At 37.6% G+C, this 22,533-nt stretch overlaps 1 long non-coding RNA gene across 1 annotated transcript; it reads right to left on the bottom strand.

The window, feature by feature from the left end:
• Positions 1-20,831: 20,831 nt before the first annotated feature.
• LOC131611434 (uncharacterized) lies at positions 20,832-22,183 on the bottom strand. Its single transcript, XR_009286900.1, has 3 exons — positions 21,975-22,183; positions 21,720-21,776; positions 20,832-21,117 (listed from the first exon to the last, which is right to left on the bottom strand). It is a non-coding gene; the product is annotated as an uncharacterized LOC131611434 (long non-coding RNA).
• Between the last annotated feature and the right edge of the window lie 350 nt (positions 22,184-22,533).

Below are 22,533 nucleotides of genomic sequence, written 5' to 3'. Positions count from 1 at the left end.
TTCTGTTATTCCTTCTTTGGTTAGAACTGCATCTACCTTTGTATTTGATAGTTCGGCTTCGAGAGCCGCCTTCCTTTTGTTCTCGGCCACATAGGCCGAAATCTTTTCGAAGAATAAAGACTCAGACATGATTAATGTCATCGTCCCAGCCTATTGGCCGTACTGTTGGATAATTCTCCAATGGTGCTGTATCTGCTGGACCATCCATGATCTCTCTATCCCATTGGAATCCATTTGGGTGTAAAGTTAAATAGTACAATGCATTTTTATTTGGGGTATACATCTCCTCTGCAGCATGACAAGGGCCTATGTTTGCCAGGTTCCTATCGAAGTTGGTTTTATTCACCTGGTTGACTTCAGCCATGTAGTAACTCTGATCACCTTCGATATTCTCCACTATACCATCTTCTCTCCAAATTGTTACCCTCTGATGCATTGTTGAAGGCACAGCTGCTACCCCATGAATCCATTCCCTACCAAGCAAAAGGTTGTAGTTCGCTTTTGCTGGTATAACCATGAACATGGTTGGCCTGGTAACTGAGCCTACTGTCAAATTGACCTGAACGACTCCCAGTGTTTGTCCTATTTTGCCTTCGTAGTTAGATAAGACCATGTTATGTGGCCTTATATCTGTATCGAACATACCAATTCTTTTTAGCATGTATTGAGGCATTAGGTTCACTGCTGCTCCCCCATCAACTAGGACTTTATTAATGCCAACGTTCTCAATCTTAGCCCTGATATAGAGTGGCTTCAGATGATTTCGCATACCCTCATCAGGCCTTTCGAAGAAAGCATTATGTTCTTCAACTGCACCATTATTCAGCACATAGTAACACACAGGTCTGTGTTTTGCCATTTCTTCAATATCAGCCTGTAATACGGTGAACTGACTTTTTATCGATCGAAAATGTCGCGGTTAAGCATGAGTCGCCACCGACTTTTATTTTATCCAATTGGAAAGGCTAAAAGAACAGGAAAATACCTTTTAAAAAGATTTTGGGCTCGGGGGGTAAGTTATACAAAGGGAAGGTGTAAGGCACCCTTTGCATCCATGGTTATCCATGGGCTCTTAATTGCTTAGCTCACTTTGTTTTCAAAATGTTTGAATAAGAAAAGATTCGTTTAAGGACTTTAGCTTGTAAATAAGCGTAGCCTTGTTTTGAAAGTATTTGAAAAAGAGGTGTAAAAAGTAATTTGAATTAGAGCAAGCAATTAGTAGCAACTACCCTAAGTTTGAAAAATTCGTTCTTTTAGCTTTTCAGGCGAAAGGATCTATCCATGCCATAAAAGGGCAGAAAGTCTTTCAATTGGATTTGAAGGGTCATCGAGAAATCGTTCGCCATAAGACTGTCCCTTGCCATAAAGAGGGCAGGTAGTCTAAGGGAAGGATATAATAGTCATTTAAGGCATCATGCGAGGATACCTTAGCAATCGGGACAGTCATTTTTATAAGGCAACATCGAGGGAGTTTCAATAACTTTGAAGGCAACGTTTGCTTTAGGTATCCTCGGAATCGAGGGACTTGACTATTTTAAGGCATTATCAATAAGGCAACAAGGCAACAGTAATAAGAGGGGTTACCCTAAAGGTGTGTGGGTGCAACAATCATGTGTTAACTTCGATGACATTTATCTTGTAATTAGGTGATCTACGTTCAATTCATAATCTTGCACTCCCTATTTTACTAACCACGCAGTTTAAAATAAAATAAAAGCAGAAATAAAAATTCCTACGCTATTACAATAAACACCTGCGGGGATGGGGGAAATTAACAGAAAAAAAATAAATAAGTGGGATGAATAATTAATATAAATCCTCAAGCGCCTTGATCTTCCTCGAACCCTGAAAATTAAAAGGAGAATAAATAAGGGTTAGTGTATTACAGATTCATTACCTATTAGAAGCAAACCTATTTTAGGTAAAGGCGAAAATAAAATTAAAATAATATAAAATAAGGGTCGGAAACTTAGCTTTTTTGGTATGGCGGGGCGCGTGGCTGAATGATCCTAGGGTAACCTGAAAATTAGCCATGAAGAAGAGAAATTTTAGTGTATTTAAAGCTCTCAACAATTATAACGTGGCAGAAGGTTAATGGACAACCCCTACCAATAACAGTGATTAGGGATCATGGTGAAATCAAGGTTTAAGGCATAAAATAATTTTAATTAGCCTAAACTTAAGTTGTTACCCTAAAATAGTTATTTGTTTAAAAATCAATTTGAAATTAAATTATTTTTAATGTTGCAAGAAAATTTAAATTTTCGATTAAATAATACAAACCCTTTTTTTAATTATAAAAGAAAACTTATTATTATTAAAAGGAATTTGGAGTAAAAAATAATAAATAAACAACCCAAAAAAAAAATTATGAATGGAAATAATAAGAAAGGTTTGAAAAAACACTTAGCTGGGATCAGACGTGGCTTTCTCATGAGGGTGTATGGTGGTCCTTCCACTCCTGGCACGTTGATCTGGAACGCTGGTAATCTGGTTGGTCATAGTCTGAGGGCGCAATATGGGCTTTCTTGGGCATGCTACATGGGATCAGCAAGCAATTTATTAGAAAAATAAAATATCACACACCTGGTTCGAACCCAGGTTTTGATACTTCCCCAAACAAACGATTCGCCAACTGTGCCATTGAATTTGAATTGTTATTAGACACAAACTAATAGTTAAATATTAAAACATGTCAATTAATAAAATTTAGAAAAACGAAGTCAAACGTGGGGCCCCTGCTGTCCATATGAACCAATGGCGTGGAGAGAGAAGGAAATTTGGTTTGACTAGGAAGAGAAAAGCTTCTCACTGACTGGCCAATGAACGCACGGTCAATGAGTCTAAAGCCTTGTCATCATCTTCTTCCTCTAGACCTGCGAAAATACCTGCGATTTCTGTTGTGGATTTTCCTGCGGAATTTTCCGCGAATTAATCATCCTTCATGCCAGCAACTTGGAACCTGCAAACGAACGTCAAACAAAGCAAACTAACACCATATACCACCTAATTACCATCTTGCGAATCCAATGCGAGTAGTCTCGTGGGCTGAAACTACACGCAACAAGGGGTCCGAAGCTTTGCAAGGTTCAAGCCCTATCAATGGTGTATTCCGATCCAGGCTTTAAAGCTTCACGAAATTGGTTCTAAGCTCTTCCATATGTCCCCAGGAACTCATATAAGTACTCATCTTGAATCAAAACATGTTAGAAGGCAAAATACGAAAAACAAAAAAAACAAGAACATGAAGAACATGAGATGAGTGTTTTAAGCATGATAACCTTTACCTATTGGTGCCCTCTTACCTCTTAGCATCCTGGGAACAGACTGGAACCAATGGAATGGATTGATAGTGGTTGCACACGAATTTATCTCGTTCCATAATTTTTGATAAATTTGGAAGCGTTGAAACCTATTCTTCCTTGCCAATTTTCGTGAACCCTAATGCTGAATCTATTCACCTATTTATAATAGTGAGATTAGGGTTATAACTCTGCTTGAGTATCAAGTTGATTGGTGAGAGAAATTTGAAAGAGATTTTATTGATTTTTGCATAAAATCTTTCTTCTTTGGCTTTGACTCTATTCTTGCATATTTCCTTCTCAATCCTAGTCACCAAATAATATTTGCTCAGATCTTGATTAAAGGAAAAAGATTGGACCATTCATTATATAATTATCTTATGATTTACTTGATTTTATTTGAATTTATTTGAATAAAAATCAAATATAAATAAAATAAATTCATAAAAGAAATAATATTGGACTAAGGGATCCTCCTTGGGCTTGTTATCACGTGAGAAAATCAAAAGTAAAAGCCCATCACTCCAAAATTAAGAATTTGCCAATTAGGGTTTTGTTTTTTTCTTGAAAATCGACCAACTTTTGAGCCTCGTATCTCCCTCAATTTTTGTGATATGAACATGTTCTAGGACTTTTTAGAAAGCTTAAAGAGTCCTCTAACCAGTGTTTTTGGTCTCATATCAAAATTATTTTCCATGCTCCTTGTGTGTCCTTTTGAAAAAAGTGACTTTTTGTTGACTTTTGAAAAGGACCTATAATGTTTTGGTCCATATCTCTCAAATGAAGCATTTTTGGACTTGGCACGTGAGAGACAATTTTGTAGGGAACTAAATTTCCTTCAAAATGAGCTTTTGATGGAAAATTTTGGATGTTCCATGTGAGAGTTATGACTGGTCAAAGTTCAGTTGACTTTCTCCTATACAAACCCTAATTTAGAAACTTTTGATTTATTGATTTATGATCTTTTCTTGATGAACCATGATAACTTCTTGATCAAATGGTGAACGATACTTCAATATGAGGATGTTGACAAAAAATCAGGAGTTTTGACTGTGGTTTCACCATTGTTTGACTTTTAGATCTACCAGTCGATTATTGATCGTTTGGGCCATTGACTGAGCTATCCTTTGAATCAGGGCTTGAAATTTGGCATAGAGGTTCTTTGAATCATATGAGAGGTTATGAGGTCCACTTGGGTTGTCAGAACTTGATTTTTCTCTGAAGAAATCAAAACCCTAGTTTTAGAGCCTTGTGTAGGGGAATGTGTCTAGGAGCTTTATGTATTGATTTGGATTTGTATCAGAGAAATAGTATGGGCAAATTTTGGGGTATGACAGCTGCCCCTGTTCAATTATCTTAAACCTGAAGATGTAGATTGGTTTGTATGCCAGTCGGTATCTGAAGGTGGAAGATGATTGAACACTAGAATACCAAGAAATTTGCCCTAGCTAAAGTAGGGACCTTTGTCGGAGATGGGCTTGAAGATGCCATCCAGTAAATCATGCATTAGATTATGTTTGGAGTGTTTGAGAAGTAGTTGTTTGAGTGTTGATTGTTACGGAACCGCCTGAGGTTACCGCTTTTAGATTTTGAAAAGTTTATTGTTTAAGGAATCGTCTGAGATATCGACTTAAATCTGAAGGTAGATTGTTAAGGAACCGTCCAAGGCATCGACTTAACTCTGAAGGTGGATCATTAAGGAACCGTCCAAGGTGTCGACTTAACTCCAAAGGTAGATCATTAAGGAACCGTCCAAGGTATCGACTTAGATCTAAAGGTAGATTGTTAAGGAACCGTCCAAGGTATCGACTTAACTCTGAAGGTGGATCATTAAGGAACCGTCCAAGGTATCGACTTAACTCCAAAGGTAGATCATTAAGGAACCGTCCAAGGTATCGACTTAGATCTAAAGGTAGATTGTTAAGGAACCGTCCAAGGTATCGACTTAACTCTGAAGGTGGATCATTAAGGAACCGTCCAAGGTATCGACTTAACTCCAAAGGTAGATCATTAAGGAACCGTCCAAGGTATCGACTTAGATCTAAAGGTAGATTGTTAAGGAACCGTCCAAGGTATCGACTTAACTCTGAAGGTGGATCATTAAGGAACCGTCCAAGGTATCGACTTAACTCCAAAGGTAGATCATTAAGGAACCGTCCAAGGTATCGACTTAGATCTGAAAGGTTTTAATAATGTTTATTTGACTGCAGCAGTAACCTGAAAAAGGTAAAGTTAGTTTTTTTTATGCCATGTCATGATGCATGTAATGCGTTTATGTGACGGGATTCTCAAAAATAATGAGAACCTCGCATGTTATATACGCACTTATCGTGATGCTTTATGTATTATGTATGAACGTGTATGCAATTGTATGAATGTGTTTATGACATGTGATAGGTGAATATGATTCCTGTTGTCTTGATTGAGAAAATAAATCTCTGTATCCTTGTGATTTTATTGTCCGATCTTGTCTTGAGGATGCTCAGCTGGGGATTTATGGTTTCTGCTTGGGGATGATCAGTAGTTGGATGGATCCTGACTGCGGATGAAAGATATTAGTAAGCCATGTTGGAGAAGAGCAAAGTGTCGGAGAACCGGTGTTGAAGATGTAAACTCTGTTGGGGATCCATATCTGTGTCGGGACGAGAACTTTTGAAGATGTCTTCTCAATGATTACTCTGTGGGGATATGATCTTGTGAACCCGACTCTGCGGGGAGATGTGGGTGTCTTAAAAGTTTCCCCCAGTATCATAGTAACTTACTACTTGATTCAGGACACGTTATTGAGTATTTGATCAAGATGTTGAACTGGACTTGCATAGATTTGCCCCAGTTAGCAGGAATTTTGGAAAGATTCGCCTCGCGAGGACTTTATCAGATGTACACTATGGGCGATATGCCCCCAGTAATCATAGGCTCAATCAAATATCCCATGTTGATTGGGGAGTAGCTTTAGATATACTCGGATGCATGCCCCTGATTGTTCGAGCATCCATGAGAGATTCTCGGAATCTTGACTTGATTTCCCCAGATTGATTGGGAAATAGTTTGAAATCCACTTGGGATGTATGCCTTTGACTGTTTGGCATTTGAGAGTTTCTTTGAATCTTGACTTGATTGCCCCATATTGATTGGGCAAAACGTGCCATGCCCCTTGTATACGTAGGAAACATTGCTTCTTGGAGTAATCTATGTTGGTCGGGATAACTTTGAGTCATTAGCCATACCCTGTGCAAATTCATTCTGATGCTAACATTTGAAATTATGTAGCAGAATATGTTTAATAACGAATTCATGAGATGCAATGCATACGTCTGTCTTGAGTTTTTGAAAACATTTAAAACAGGAGATGTAACAACATGATATTTGTAAAAACATGATATTTATAACAACATGCCATTTGTAAAAACGTGACATCAACTCGGCACTTATGGCAAACCTTAAGGAGTCAGGATACCCTTTTGGTGACAGTATGCTTTCGAACTAACCATGCTTCAATTAGGACTTTCAAGGGTTGTAACGTGGCTTGGTTCACGGTTTAAGAAACAAAGGATAAAGGCTCAAAATTTGATTGTACCCACCCCTCTTCGTGATGATCTTCAATCCTAAGCTCAGTTGATTCGACTTATGCATTCAGGTTCCAAGAGACTTTTGGATTTGCACCTTTGATAATGATGATGGTTCACAAGCAGAGAGAACTTTTTGAGATGGCAGTCACTTCCTTCTTTTAGTAGTCACAGCATTGTGTTGTTCAGGAACTTATTGACTTCTCTCTTTTTTTTTTTTTCATCTTTTTTATATCCCTAACTTTTGCCTGAACTGTCTATTTTGAGCTTACAGTCAGCGGGATGCCTTGATTTTTGCCTAAGTCACCTTTTTGATTTTTGACTTAGTAGGCTTTTCTTTGTATATATGTTTTTTCATTTTTTTCCTTTTGAAAGATATTGACTGCGTTGCTTAATGATTGATGAACCATCATTGTCTTTTGATTGACATCTCCAACACTTCTTTGATGTGTATGGTTGAACGTTTATGATTGAAACCTTTGTTGAAAGGTGTACTGAATGATTCTCTTAAAATAGAATGCACAGCCAAATTAACTGAGAACTACCCTGCCCCAGGTTATGATCAAGGGTTTTAATTAGTACAAGAAAGAAAACTTCTACTTCTTAGGCTCAAAGGGGTTAACGAGGGATTAACACCCTTATATCTCCACTGTTTAGGAATTGAAACAATGCCTGTACATCGTCAGCATAGTCTGTTCAAAAGCATACTATAGGAGGTTGCGGTATCGTTTTCGTCATCCTCCCTTGAAAGGCATACAGCTTTAACAGGAGTTGAATATCACAAAACATATGCAAAGTAGAGACATAATTTAAAATGAGTGATAGCGAAATAATTTATTCAAGACAAATATATGCAATGCACTGATGATGATTATTAAAACAGATAATGTCTATCATGAGTCGAATGTTTAAACAAACAGGAAAAGAACTTGCAAATGAAAGTAGATCTAATGATCCAAAAGTTCGTTCGTCGAGACGTCAATCAATCATGTCATGACTAGGCATAGGAGCGGTGATCACCACAGGGGTTTCAGGAGGGTTGGATTTGATTTCTCCGTCATTGATCAGATATTGAATCTTATTCTTTAATGTCCAGCAATTGTTTGTGTAATGTCCAAGACTGTTGGAATGGTACGCGCACCTCGCATTGGGTTTATAGTAGGTGTTAGAATTCGTTGGCTCGATTGCCCTGAGCGTCTGGATCATATGAGTGAATTGATTGTTGTGACTCAGTTGTCGTGATTCCATTATCGTGACTCAGTTGTCGTGACTTTGTTGTCGTGATTCCATTATCGTGACTCAGTTGTCATGATTCCATTATCGTGACTCAGTTGTCGTGATTCCATTATCGTGACTCAGTTGTCGTGATTCCATTATCGTGACTCAGTTGTCGTGACTTTATTGTCGTGGTCTTTTCTGATTTGAGTGTCATGATTAAATCTTTAATGGCACGCTTCAACGGTCTACCATCCTCTACACCATAACCAGGATTGTTCGAATAATAAGCGCATCTCGCATTGTAATTGTACCCCAAGAATAGGAGTGCCTCTAATTCTTCTTGCCCCTTGGCCAAGTTAAAGATCATCTCTCGGAATTGGTTGTTTTGAGCCTGAAGATTTTTGACTGATTGCTCGAGATCCATTTGTGTTGAAATAAACAGCGAGGAGGTGAGAAACCTGTGGTGGAAACCGGTGATGCAATGTTATGAATGCAGATGCAATATTTTCAAGGATCTCCAGAAATTTAGTTAGCAACGTAAAAAATGATTTGGTCGCTTCTTCGTTTGAAGAAATCTGATTTTTGGATGTTCTTCTATGGGAATCAAGCTCACCATATCCAGTGGGTCATGGCCTCTGATTCGGGAACTTCCGACTTTGAAGGTACATGGCTAGAGGAAAATAAATCCTCTTGCCCCTTAATAGGTACAGCGTCTCTGAATTAGGAGACATGTGGCTAGAGGTAAATAAATCCTCTTGCCCCTTGATTAGGAATTCAGTCCTTGATAAGAGTACCTGAAATTGTGCGCTCCAAATCCCTAAGATCCTTGAAAGGGTTATTTAACATACAATTTTATGATGTTATGATGTCATGATGTTATGCAATGCATCAGGAAAAGCGTGAGGTAACAAGGCCGAATGAGTCCTACAACCCATTCCTGCAAGGAAATAGATGGGTTAGTAGCATGTACAATTAACAAGCAAGTCACACAGGTGTCCTTAAGTTTAAAGGCATGCTTGAAGTTCGTAGGTAAGTACCCTCCCCATTGACGTTTAGTTGGTTCAACCTGTCCTAGAATAGTAACCGGGTTCTATGGTGCTCATATCCCTGATCTTTCTCGCGGGCATTGTCTCAACATGGCACTCGATCGGCCAGCCAAAAGCATCCCTAGAGTCCAATCTCAATGAGTGTAGCATCGAGTATCAACCGGCTTCAGTCAGGAATCCAAAGCCAGCTATCTCGCTACTTCCTATAGGCCAAAGTCAAGTTCAACTAGGGTTCTAAGGGCGAATTAGTGCTTATGACACCATGCGGTAGCCAAATGTCTCCTCGATCATATTCAAGGGCCATCAGGACAAACCAAAGCGTCGCACTAACGGTGGCCACCAGTTCAACCATAACGATACATGTCGTACAGCCTCCCTGGTCTAATGCCACATACCTAAGGTACAGTAGATCCGGGTGTAGGATCTTTCACACAACAGAATACCCAAAACAACCTTTAAAGATAAAGCAAACAAGTCAAACAAATTTAAAGTGATCCTAGCTCTAAGGTAACCCCTCTTTTTTTCGAAAGCTTCCCCAGCAGAGTCGCCAGTTCTGTAATACGGTGAACTGACTTTTTATCGATCGAAAATGTCGCGGTTAAGCATGAGTCGCCACCGACTTTTATTTTATCCAATTGGAAAGGCTAAAAGAACAGGAAAATACCTTTTAAAAAGATTTTGGGCTCGGGGGGTAAGTTATACAAAGGGAAGGTGTAAGGCACCCTTTGCATCCATGGTTATCCATGGGCTCTTAATTGCTTAGCTCACTTTGTTTTCAAAATGTTTGAATAAGAAAAGATTCGTTTAAGGACTTTAGCTTGTAAATAAGCGTAGCCTTGTTTTGAAAGTATTTGAAAAAGAGGTGTAAAAAGTAATTTGAATTAGAGCAAGCAATTAGTAGCAACTACCCTAAGTTTGAAAAATTCGTTCTTTTAGCTTTTCAGGCGAAAGGATCTATCCATGCCATAAAAGGGCAGAAAGTCTTTCAATTGGATTTGAAGGGTCATCGAGAAATCGTTCGCCATAAGACTGTCCCTTGCCATAAAGAGGGCAGGTAGTCTAAGGGAAGGATATAATAGTCATTTAAGGCATCATGCGAGGATACCTTAGCAATCGGGACAGTCATTTTTATAAGGCAACATCGAGGGAGTTTCAATAACTTTGAAGGCAACGTTTGCTTTAGGTATCCTCGGAATCGAGGGACTTGACTATTTTAAGGCATTATCAATAAGGCAACAAGGCAACAGTAATAAGAGGGGTTACCCTAAAGGTGTGTGGGTGCAACAATCATGTGTTAACTTCGATGACATTTATCTTGTAATTAGGTGATCTACGTTCAATTCATAATCTTGCACTCCCTATTTTACTAACCACGCAGTTTAAAATAAAATAAAAGCAGAAATAAAAATTCCTACGCTATTACAATAAACACCTGCGGGGATGGGGGAAATTAACAGAAAAAAAATAAATAAGTGGGATGAATAATTAATATAAATCCTCAAGCGCCTTGATCTTCCTCGAACCCTGAAAATTAAAAGGAGAATAAATAAGGGTTAGTGTATTATAGATTCATTACCTATTAGAAGCAAACCTATTTTAGGTAAAGGCGAAAATAAAATTAAAATAATATAAAATAAGGGTCGGAAACTTAGCTTTTTTGGTATGGCGGGGCGCGTGGCTGAATGATCCTAGGGTAACCTGAAAATTAGCCATGAAGAAGAGAAATTTTAGTGTATTTAAAGCTCTCAACAATTATAACGTGGCAGAAGGTTAATGGACAACCCCTACCAATAACAGTGATTAGGGATCATGGTGAAATCAAGGTTTAAGGCATAAAATAATTTTAATTAGCCTAAACTTAAGTTGTTACCTTAAAATAGTTATTTGTTTAAAAATCAATTTGAAATTAAATTATTTTTAATGTTGCAAGAAAATTTAAATTTTCGATTAAATAATACAAACCCTTTTTTTAATTATAAAAGAAAACTTATTATTATTAAAAGGAATTTGGAGTAAAAAATAATAAATAAACAACCCAAAAAAAAAATTATGAATGGAAATAATAAGAAAGGTTTGAAAAAACACTTAGCTGGGATCAGACGTGGCTTTCTCATGAGGGTGTATGGTGGTCCTTCCACTCCTGGCACGTTGATCTGGAACGCTGGTAATCTGGTTGGTCATAGTCTGAGGGCGCAATATGGGCTTTCTTGGGCATGCTACATGGGATCAGCAAGCAATTTATTAGAAAAATAAAATATCACACACCTGGTTCGAACCCAGGTTTTGATACTTCCCCAAACAAACGATTCGCCAACTGTGCCATTGAATTTGAATTGTTATTAGACACAAACTAATAATTAAATATTAAAACATGTCAATTAATAAAATTTAGAAAAACGAAGTCAAACGTGGGGCCCCTGCTGTCCGTATGAACCAATGGCGTGGAGAGAGAAGGAAATTTGGTTTGACTAGGAAGAGAAAAGCTTCTCACTGACTGGCCAATGAACGCACGGTCAATGAGTCCAAAGCCTTGTCATCATCTTCTTCCTCTAGACCTGCGAAAATACCTGCGATTTCTGTTGTGGATTTTCCTGCGGAATTTTCCGCGAATTAATCATCCTTCATGCCAGCAACTTGGAACCTGCAAACGAACGTCAAACAAAGCAAACTAACACCATATACCACCTAATTACCATCTTGCGAATCCAATGCGAGTAGTCTCGTGGGCTGAAACTACACGCAACAAAGGGTCCGAAGCTTTGCAAGGTTCAAGCCCTATCAATGGTGTATTCCGATCCAGGCCTTAAAGTTTCACGAAATTGGTTCTAAGCTCTTCCATATGTCCCCAGGAACTCATATAAGTACTCATCTTGAATCAAAACATGTTAGAAGGCAAAATACGAAAAACAAAAAAAACAAGAACATGAAGAACATGAGATGAGTGTTTTAAGCATGATAACCTTTACCTATTGGTGCCCTCTTACCTCTTAGCATCCTGGGAACAGACTGGAACCAATGGAATGGATTGATAGTGGTTGCACACGAATTTATCTCGTTCCATAATTTTTGATAAATTTGGAAGCGTTGAAACCTATTCTTCCTTGCCAATTTTCGTGAACCCTAATGCTGAATCTATTCACCTATTTATAATAGTGAGATTAGGGTTATAACTCTGCTTGAGTATCAAGTTGATTGGTGAGAGAAATTTGAAAGAGATTTTATTGATTTTTGCATAAAATCTTTCTTCTTTGGCTTTGACTCTATTCTTGCATATTTCCTTCTCAATCCTAGTCACCAAATAATATTTGCTCAGATCTTGATTAAAGGAAAAAGATTGGACCATTCATTATATAATTATCTTATGATTTACTTGATTTTATTTGAATTTATTTGAATAAAAATCAAATATAAATAAAATAAATTCATAAAAGAAATAATATTGGACTAAGGGATCCTCCTTGGGCTTGTTATCACGTGAGAAAATCAAAAGTAAAAGCCCATCACTCCAAAATTAAGAATTTGCCAATTAGGGTTTTGTTTTTTTCTTGAAAATCGACCAACTTTTGAGCCTCGTATCTCCCTCAATTTTTGTGATATGAACATGTTCTAGGACTTTTTAGAAAGCTTAAAGAGTCCTCTAACCAGTGTTTTTGGTCTCATATCAAAATTATTTTCCATGCTCCTTGTGTGTCCTTTTGAAAAAAGTGACTTTTTGTTGACTTTTGAAAAGGACCTATAATGTTTTGGTCCATATCTCTCAAATGAAGCATTTTTGGACTTGGCACGTGAGAGACAATTTTGTAGGGAACTAAATTTCCTTCAAAATGAGCTTTGGATGGAAAATTTTGGATGTTCCATGTGAGAGTTATGACTGGTCAAAGTTCAGTTGACTTTCTCCTATACAAACCCTAATTTAGAAACTTTTGATTTATTGATTTATGATCTTTTCTTGATGAACCATGATAACTTCTTGATCAAATGGTGAACGATACTTCAATATGAGGATGTTGACAAAAAATCAGGAGTTTTGACTGTGGTTTCACCATTGTTTGACTTTTAGATCTACCAGTCGATTATTGATCGTTTGGGCCATTGACTGAGCTATCCTTTGAATCAGGGCTTGAAATTTGGCATAGAGGTTCTTTGAATCATATGAGAGGTTATGAGGTCCACTTGGGTTGTCAGAACTTGATTTTTCTCTGAAGAAATCAAAACCCTAGTTTTAGAGCCTTGTGTAGGGGAATGTGTCTAGGAGCTTTATGTATTGATTTGGATTTGTATCAGAGAAATAGTATGGGCAAATTTTGGGGTATGACACAGCCTCTTCACAGTCTTCCACTTCAGTTTCCTGATTAAACTCGTGAGGGAGTACGGAAACAACATTGCAATTCAAGTTTATAGATGACACTCCATCAGAATAAAAATCATTTGTCATCCTATCCTCTTCTTTCCAGGAATTTGAACGCATCTTTTCTTCTTCATCCAAGAGTTTTTCAGCTTCGAATAATCTGTGTTCCACCGGAGGTTTGTTTGACTTTGCCCCCTGGTATGGGACTTGGTTGCTACTAGATTCTCCAGTTTCTCTTGGCCTGTATTCCTTCTGAGCCTTTTTTATTCTCTGATGCCTTCTCCACTGGGACCGAGACATAGGATTTTTTCCTTTATAATTATCCAATCGATACGCCTCTCGATTTGTTCTTTGAAATTGTTTCCTATATGCCATTGCAATTCTACCACCTTGGTCCCAACTTCGCCATTTGTTGGTTTTTGCATCAGCTTGCACCCACCTATCCCTGGGTGCATCTGCAGGGATTTTGAAAGTTACCCTTCGAGCTCTGGGGTGTGGGCTATCAGGCCTCTTTGTTGGAGTCCATATGTCGAAACCGTACAGGTTAGGACGCAACCCCTGAGTTTCTCGACTCATGTAACAGTACACACGTTCGAATGATCGTGCTAGCATTTCATCATAGACTGCCCCACATCTTGGGCACAGAGCAATTTCAGTGTTTCCTTTGTGGCATCTGACCAAAAATCCTACTAAGCTTTCCTCCATCCTTGGGTACAGTTGTAGTAGGGGATTTGGCTCTCTTCCTGGGTGTTCCCATCTTTCGCGTCGAGCCCTTTCGAAGTTGGCTTCGACCCTTCGATTCAGCATGATCGAACACCTTGGACACATCCATTGCTTACCACCATTTCTCTCGTGGCAATTCCAAAGATATTCTTTGAGGCTTTCGGTTTTTGGAGGAACTTCGATGCCCCCATTTTGCCTCGTCAGCCATGTCTCTAGTTCGCCAAATTCAGACACTGGGCGTCTGGCGCTGACCATGTTAACCGCTGCTGGAGGAACTTCAGAGATCTGGATTTTCTGGAGTTTCATCCTGAGGTCTTCAGTGGCCTCACTGTTCTCTTCCTTCGATGCTTCAGTTATTTCTGTCTTGGAAGATTCTTCAACATCAGTGTTGAAGACTATGTCACCATTTAGGCTTTCAGTAGCCTGCTTTCCATTGAACATTGTTTTAGTTTCCACAACTTCAACTCCAGATGCCTCCACCATGTTGATATCTTCTACCTCACAGAGGCTAGCGTCAGCAATGTTCAGGGGATTGGTATCGACCCTCATATGACTCTTGGTCTTGTCAGCAAACTTCAACCTTCCATCATTGAGAGCATTTTGAATTAGATCCCTGAAAAGGAAACATTGAGAAGTTTTATGGCCTAAAAACCCATGATATTTACAAAAACCTCTTTTCTTCCGTTGTTCCAACGGGGGAATTTTGGAATTTGGAGGTAGTATCATTTGGCCATCTTTTACCAATAAATCAAATATTTCATCACACTTGGTAATGTCGAATGTATAAGTTTTCTTAGGGAACCTATCATTCTTATCGTTTTCTACTGGGTTTTTTCCATTTGCAGGATTTAGCAATTTACAGGCATAAGGTGGCGCTTCTTTCAACTCAGCCAAGTCTATTTCGACTTCTTCAGGGCTATATGAATCATTGAAGGACTCATCATCAGCGTCCTCGGCTTCGACGTACGCTACTCTTTCCTTCTTATAACTTTTATTCGCCCTAACTTTTTCTGCCTTCAAGCGTTCGACCTGTCGAACCCTGTCTGCTAATTGGGCCATGTCCCTAAGGTATTGGGTATCTAGTTTCTTTCTTATTGAATAATCTAGACCACCCGCAGCCATTTCGACAAGTTCATGCTCTGGGACTGTTGTAAAACACCTTGATTTCAACAGACGGAACCTATTCAAGTAGTCATCAATGGTTTCTGTGTATTTTCTTTTAACACTGGCCAATTCTTTCAAACTTATCTTAGTTTGGCCCATATAGAATTGCTCATGGAAAAGCCTTTCTAAGTATGCCCATGCATCTATCGAATTTGGTGGCAAAGTAGTAAACTAAATGAAGGCATTATTTGTCAGCGAACTAGGGAAATATTTAATCCTTAAATCCTCGTTTCCCGCTAAGTCTCCTGCTTCTGTCAAATATCTAGCAATATGTTCCACCGTTGACTCATTAGTTTCGCCTGAAAATTTTGTAAATTTGGGTACCTTAGTGACCCTAGGCAATTCTGTCTGCATGATATAATCTGATATAGGGGATGTATAGTTTGGACGTCTAAGTCCAGTACTAAGGCCATTATTGGCCATAACCCTTTCTATCATGGCAGTTAAGTTATTTTCTGTAGCCAGATTTTCTCTTCTGACTCTTTGGACAACCTCATCTGGGTGTTCGTTCCTACCCACAATCCTTAATCTGGGTCGCTCTTCCTCCGTTTCCTGTCGTACGGGGACGGTTCTTTGATTTGAAGCCTCTAAGTTAATTACTGGAGTTCCTTCGAACGTCTCTGTTCTTTGTGAGGGGCCTACATCCCTAGTGGCTGTCCTAGATGACGGAACTATATCTTGTACACGTTCCAAAATGGGCCTCTCTTCTTGATTCGAAGGCTGTTTGTCTTTCCTTTTAGGTGGTGTTACTCCCATGAATTCTGCCATTCGATTCATTTGAGATGATATCTTTTGGAAAGTCTCCATGTTTTCCCTATTTGTAGTAGTAACATTTGCCATTAGTGGGCTTAAAACTGAAGTCAATTCTCTGGCCAAAACCCCTACCATATCATGGTTGCTTGCATCCATTTCTTGTCGAAATGCTGCTTGGTTATTTGTGGTAAAGTGGGGCACCTGGGTAGAAAATCTAGTGTTGTGTGCACTTCGACCCGCTGAACTAACATTCGGTGAAAATGTCGCATTGTTAGTTGGGGCATATATAGATCCTGCCCCTCGTACGCCTGTTCCATATGGGTATGGCATTCCATATGAACTATTTGGTCTCCATTCGAAAGTAGAATTCGTGCCTTGACCAGACAAATTATTTGCAGCATTTGTCGAGGAAAACAGTACGTCTTCTGGACTTGTGGATGAGGGTGCGGTTGGCGACACTGAAACTGGAGTAGTCCCTGAGGGTCGTGTATTATTTTCAGGCATAGCCAGAGAATTATCTGCAAGTCTCGATCCATTTGGACCCGTTGCATCCCGTGTTCCTCGAGTGGAAGTCGAATTTGCCGCTCCTGATCCTGAACCTTGTGGGGGATCTCGATCACCCCCTGCACTGGCCGTAGCGGCCATTTTCTTGTTGTACCTTCGTTTGGGAATCGGTTGTGCACTGTTCTTTAATTTACCGTTCCTAAGGTTCATACAAGATCTTGATATTGTCTAGACAAAAATAAAGCAATTGATTAAAACAATCCGCTTGACACAGTCCCACTGGGCGTGCCAATTTGTTTACGGTGATTTCCGGTAAACAACCGCTAGTCTTCCAAACTATAATAAATATGATTTGGTTACTCGCAGGATCGACTAGATTGATCCTAGGACACATAGTCAAGAAGATTGTTATCAATGTTCATTCGAACCATATTCATGATTCGTCTTCTTCAATAAGCGTTGTTCGATTAAAGAACAAATAATCTTGATAATTACTTTGTTATATGTAAGTGTGATTTCAACGAAAAGATAAGTAACATAACATATGAAATTAAAAGGACTATTAAAACGTAAGGAATCTTAAAATGCAGAAACGTTAAAGACTTTGAAAGTAAATAACATGAAAGTAATTCGAAAGTAAATGACATTAAAGTAAAGATACAGAAATGTAAATGGCAAGAAGTAAACGAAATGCAGTAATTCTGGAAGATATTTGAAAACGAAAGATAATACACATGTATTAAAGTGGTGGTGTCATACGTACATTTTCTCAGCGAACTCTTTCTCTTAACGCTTGATACTTGAGTAAATATGTGAGTGATTTGTACAAAATGAACACACAGAATCCTAACATTAAGACTCCTATTTATACTAGTTTCGACCTTAACGGTCCTACACTAATCTGCTGCCACGTCTCTCATAAGAACTTCTAGCGACGCCATCTGTTACTTGGACAGTTACGAAACCGTCTTCGAATTTCAAATCTTCCCGCCTGAGTCCGTCTTCGACGCGTGGCAGTGTATTAAAAACACTACGAAAACACGCTAAGTAGTAATACTTGAATATATTTTATAAATTTTGTCTAAGTCCCCGAAGACACATATTTTCACTAGCTTTCAGTATTCACTATCTTCATAACGAACTTAGAAATCTTTATTCTCGAAGCATGACCATCAGTAGTCATTCTTTTATTTTTAAGGGATGGCCATCAGTAACCATCTTTCCTTCGATTTTCCACTTCTTCGAAGGACAAATATTACAAAACGAAATCTTCAGCTAACAAATACTTGGATGTTGCATTAACCAACTTCATTACTGCATTAACCAAGTTTTTACACTGCATTAACCAAATTTAATGACTACTGGAAAGTACTGTTCATGGGTGTAAGAATAGCATTACTCAAATTTGGTTAATGCAGTGTAAAAACTTGGTTAATGCAGTAATGAAGTTGGTTAATGCAACATCCAGGTATTAAAATTGATTTTTAGCAGTCACCAAACTTGGTTAATGCAGTGTAAAAACTTGGTTAATGCAGTAATGAAGTTGGTTAATGCACGTCCTTACATGAATAGTGTCGTCCATAATTTTAAAAATAAAAAATATTTTTTATAAATATTATTATTTTATTTTAAAAAACACTGTTCACCGTATAAATACGGTGAACAGTGTTTGGTGTAAGTATTGGTGTAAGTTTGGGGGTGTAAGTATAGCATTATTCATAAATTTAACCTGACTCATAACAAGCATTTGACATATTTTTCCCATAAATACATTTATGCAATTATTGTTGTACTTTTATATTTATAGCATACATTTTTGTAACTTTTTTTCCGTTAACTCTTTTTACGAGGTTCAAATCAGTAACTTATATATAATTATATAATTATTTTTTTTTGTGATAAAAAAATAATTATAAATTATTTATGTATAATACAATTTTAATTCATACATTATTTATATATTTAACAATAACACTATAATACAATTTTAATAATAATTTGAAGCTTTTAATAGTTTCTCAACTTCAACTGGCCTTAGAGTGAATCCAAGGAAATGTCAAGCTTTCTATGGTGGAATGGACACTGCAGCTAAAGAGGAGATTGGTAAGATCACTGGCTATGCAGAGGGTCAACTACCTATAAGGTATCTTGGCATACCACTTGCTAGTAAGAAACTAAATGTAAGTCACATCTTCCTCTTATAGATAGGATTATGAGTAGAATTAGACACTGGTCTGCCCATTTACTCAGCACTGCAGGTAGAATCCAACTAGTGAAAAGCACTATATCTGCCACTGTCCAATACTGGATAACCTGCCTGCCTTTACCTGAATTTGTTATTAGGAAGTTGGATAGCCTGTGCAGGTCTTACATTTGGTCTGGAAAAGCTTCCATCTCTAAGAAAAGCCCAGTGGCTTGGAAAAGAGTTTGCTGCCCAGTCAAGCAAGGTGGTCTCAATGTGATAAATCTGAGTGTTTGGAACCATGTGGCCTTGCTCAAATGCTTGTGGAATATTAGTATGGAGTTAGACAATCTCTGGGTGAAGTGGATTCACACTTACTACTTAAAGGGTAGGGATTTTATGGCCGAGAATCAGGGTAACAACTGTACTTGGATCCTTAAACATATCCTGGCAAGTAAGGCTGAGATAAGAAGAATCGAAAACTGTTGGAATAGCATGAGAAATCAGAGACAATTTAGCATGATGAAGATCTATAATATCTTTATAGAAGACGATGTGAGAGTTGAATGGTACCATATGATGACACATAACTTTGCAAGACCAAGAGCAAAGGTGATACTTTGGTTGATTTGTCAGAACCGGCTGTTTACCAAAACAAGGATCACTACTAGAAACTTCGTCTATAGTGACCGAATTAGTGACCGAAAAAGACTAAAAATCGGTCACTAATCAGTTTAGCGACCGATAAAGTGACCATTAATTTTCAGTCGAAAAACTGCTAGTCGCTAACCATTTGCGACGAATTTAGCGATTGATACTTAGCGACCGAAATCATGACGAAATCAGCCACCGAAATTAGTGACCGATTCTTATTTAGGGATGAATTTAAATATTTCAATATCAGTCACTAAATCGGTCTCTAATATTTTAATTTTTTTTAAAATAATTAAAATTATCTTTAAAACTATGAAGAATATTTTTATTTTTTTCTATAAATAATTCGTACCACACAAAAATTGAAATGCATTAAGCATTTCATTATACTTAACCAAAATCATAATAACACAATAACATTAAATATTGTTAAAAGCAAAATAACACAAATAATATTAAATGTTAAAAGAATATAATAAAAGCCAATTTCAAGTGGATCGTATTCAAGCCATCTACATCTTGATAACAAGGAAGAAACTTTAACCAACAATAACTTGTATGTTTAATAGAGTTACCCCTAACAACTTTCTTCCGTTAAGTACAATGCCAATATATTGGATACGGATTCCCTGCCTTTAAGGCGGGAAAGTTACCCTAACTTTCAATAATTCTTATCCATTTGATTAATCAAATGGACCAAATTAACCCATGTGTCCAATCTTTTTAAAACAAAAATAAAATCAACTTAACCCCTTTCTTCTCCCTACTGATGTCCTTCCGGTAAGAGCCACCGGCAGCTTGCCGCCTCGCCGACGCCGACCCTCATACATGCTGATTGTTAAATCAGAAAAACTCCCTTCATGCAACACACCGATCAATAGCCTCCATAAGTGAAATACCTCCTTTTGTCTATCTATCACCGACCTTGAGTGGAGCTTTAGAATCTTTACAGCAAGTGGTGAACATTTCAACTACTAGCATTTGGCAAAAATTAAAGAACTTAAACAATAGAAGAACACAGGAACAAAAACTCAATGAATGAATAATATGTTTGTTTCTGGGTTGATTTGCAATGTTTCCATTGTTTCACAATTTTCTTTTTGTAAAATTATCTGTTTATGATTTAATATCCTGTATCAAACTTATGGTTTTTTTAATAATTGAACAACAACATTTGTGTTCCTCCATCAACATTAATGGATGTCGGCGTCGGCAAGCTGTCGGTGGCTCTTAACGGATGGACAGGACTAGAAATGGCTCAAGTTAATTTTATTTTTGTTTTAAAAAAATTAGACACATGGCTTAATTTGGTCCATTTGATTAATCAAATGGGTAAGAATTATTGAAAGTTAGGGTAACTTTCCCGCCTTAAAGGCAGGGAATCCGTATCCCAATATATTTCACTTTTTTCTTGTCAATTTCATGGAACTCTAGGAGAAGGATATACAAAATACTAAATAGGACTTTAAGGGTTGGGCACCTAGCAACGGCAGATCCATCTAAACTTTTCTTCTCTTTTCTGCAAAATATTTTTGTCCATAATTCAAACATAAAGCCCACACATGCCAACATAGATGTATTCAGATGCCCGTGCCTCCTAAATAAAACTATCTGCCGCATGGAAGCCAACATATTCAGCATTCAAGACAGAGTGAGCCTGTTAAACAAACCACAACACAACAACATCAAAATAACATGTTAAACACACAACTACACTCCACACAAATATGAGTAGTCTGCTTGATCAAATTATAACAACGTTCCCCACCACTCTCAGACATGAAATTAACTACAAACTTCAGATATAGCAAACTGAATAAAATTAGAATTAGCCACAATTCTACTTTCCAAACCATTACTGGTTCAAATTCTACTGTTAGACATTAAAATCCTACTATTACACATTCAATATCCTCTCCCATCATTAGCCACAATTCTGCTCTCTGTTTTGGACCTCTGCAAGGCTCATATGATCTTTCTACAAGCTCTTTCTATCTCTATGGCAGGTTGAAACCATTGTAAAGAATGTGACCTACACATGTGACTCATTCTTGCTACACACATTGAATATTGTTAACTTCAACATACAACTCATACTTTCTACACTACACAGATAGGAAAATAGTTTGCTTGAGTTTATGCTAATCACAGGCCAAAAAGTAATCAATTAGGGTAAATATAAAAGGCATAATAATGCATAATGATATTGAAAGAGAACTGTTACTTCAACAAACAAAAAAAGTTGCAAAATCATCTTACCTTATACTCAATGAGCTCATCTGCAAGATGTTTGTTCCAGACATATCACAGGCAAACCTAAAATACAAATTGGTGAAAAAAACGTAAAATTAAAGTAATTTTTTCTTCTAATTTCATCAAATGATGTAAACATGTTCAAGAGGTCTTTCTTTGACATTTCATACAGCAAAAACTCAACTCAGCAAACTGAACTAATAAATATTATAACAAAAAAGTAGATGAAACAGTTAAATGGAGGAGGAAGAAGAAACTCACATTTTATTTCTGAGTTTGAGATTGACCAATGTATAGAGGGGCGCAATCTTTGTATTTAGGTCTTGTAAATCGATCAATATGATTTAAAATCTAATCCTATACTAATTGATATGTTAAAAAAATCAAGGATTAAAAAATCAAGGATTAGAAAAATAAATTTATTCCTTTCGATATGTCGATATGGCAAATCAGAATGGATGAGAAATGAAAGATATTGCGGATGCGGTTGTCTCTGCAACCGCATTGGACCGCAATTGCGGTGTGATTTTATAATCTCGCTTCCGGATGCATTAGGAACCCTATCGGATAGTTTTAATCATGTTTTTTTAAGTATTGTCATAAAAAATCAATATATTAGAAGTCTAAAACTCAATTTACTTCTTATATAATGAAAAAACATAACATTAAGTGTTTTTCACTATAATATTTCAAACACTTCCTTTTAAAAATTCACGCCGCAACGGCCGCAATGCGCATCGCAACAAGCGCAATGACCGCAATCGCAACATCCGCAACCGCATCCGTAGCCGCAACCGCAATTTAAAACTATGGTTGAACG

Source organism: Vicia villosa, linkage group LG6 (genome assembly GCF_029867415.1).
Source record: "Vicia villosa cultivar HV-30 ecotype Madison, WI linkage group LG6, Vvil1.0, whole genome shotgun sequence".
NCBI lineage: Eukaryota > Viridiplantae > Streptophyta > Magnoliopsida > Fabales > Fabaceae > Vicia > Vicia villosa.
Note: the sequence above shows the minus strand (reverse complement) of the source record. Positions and strands in the feature narration are given on the sequence as shown.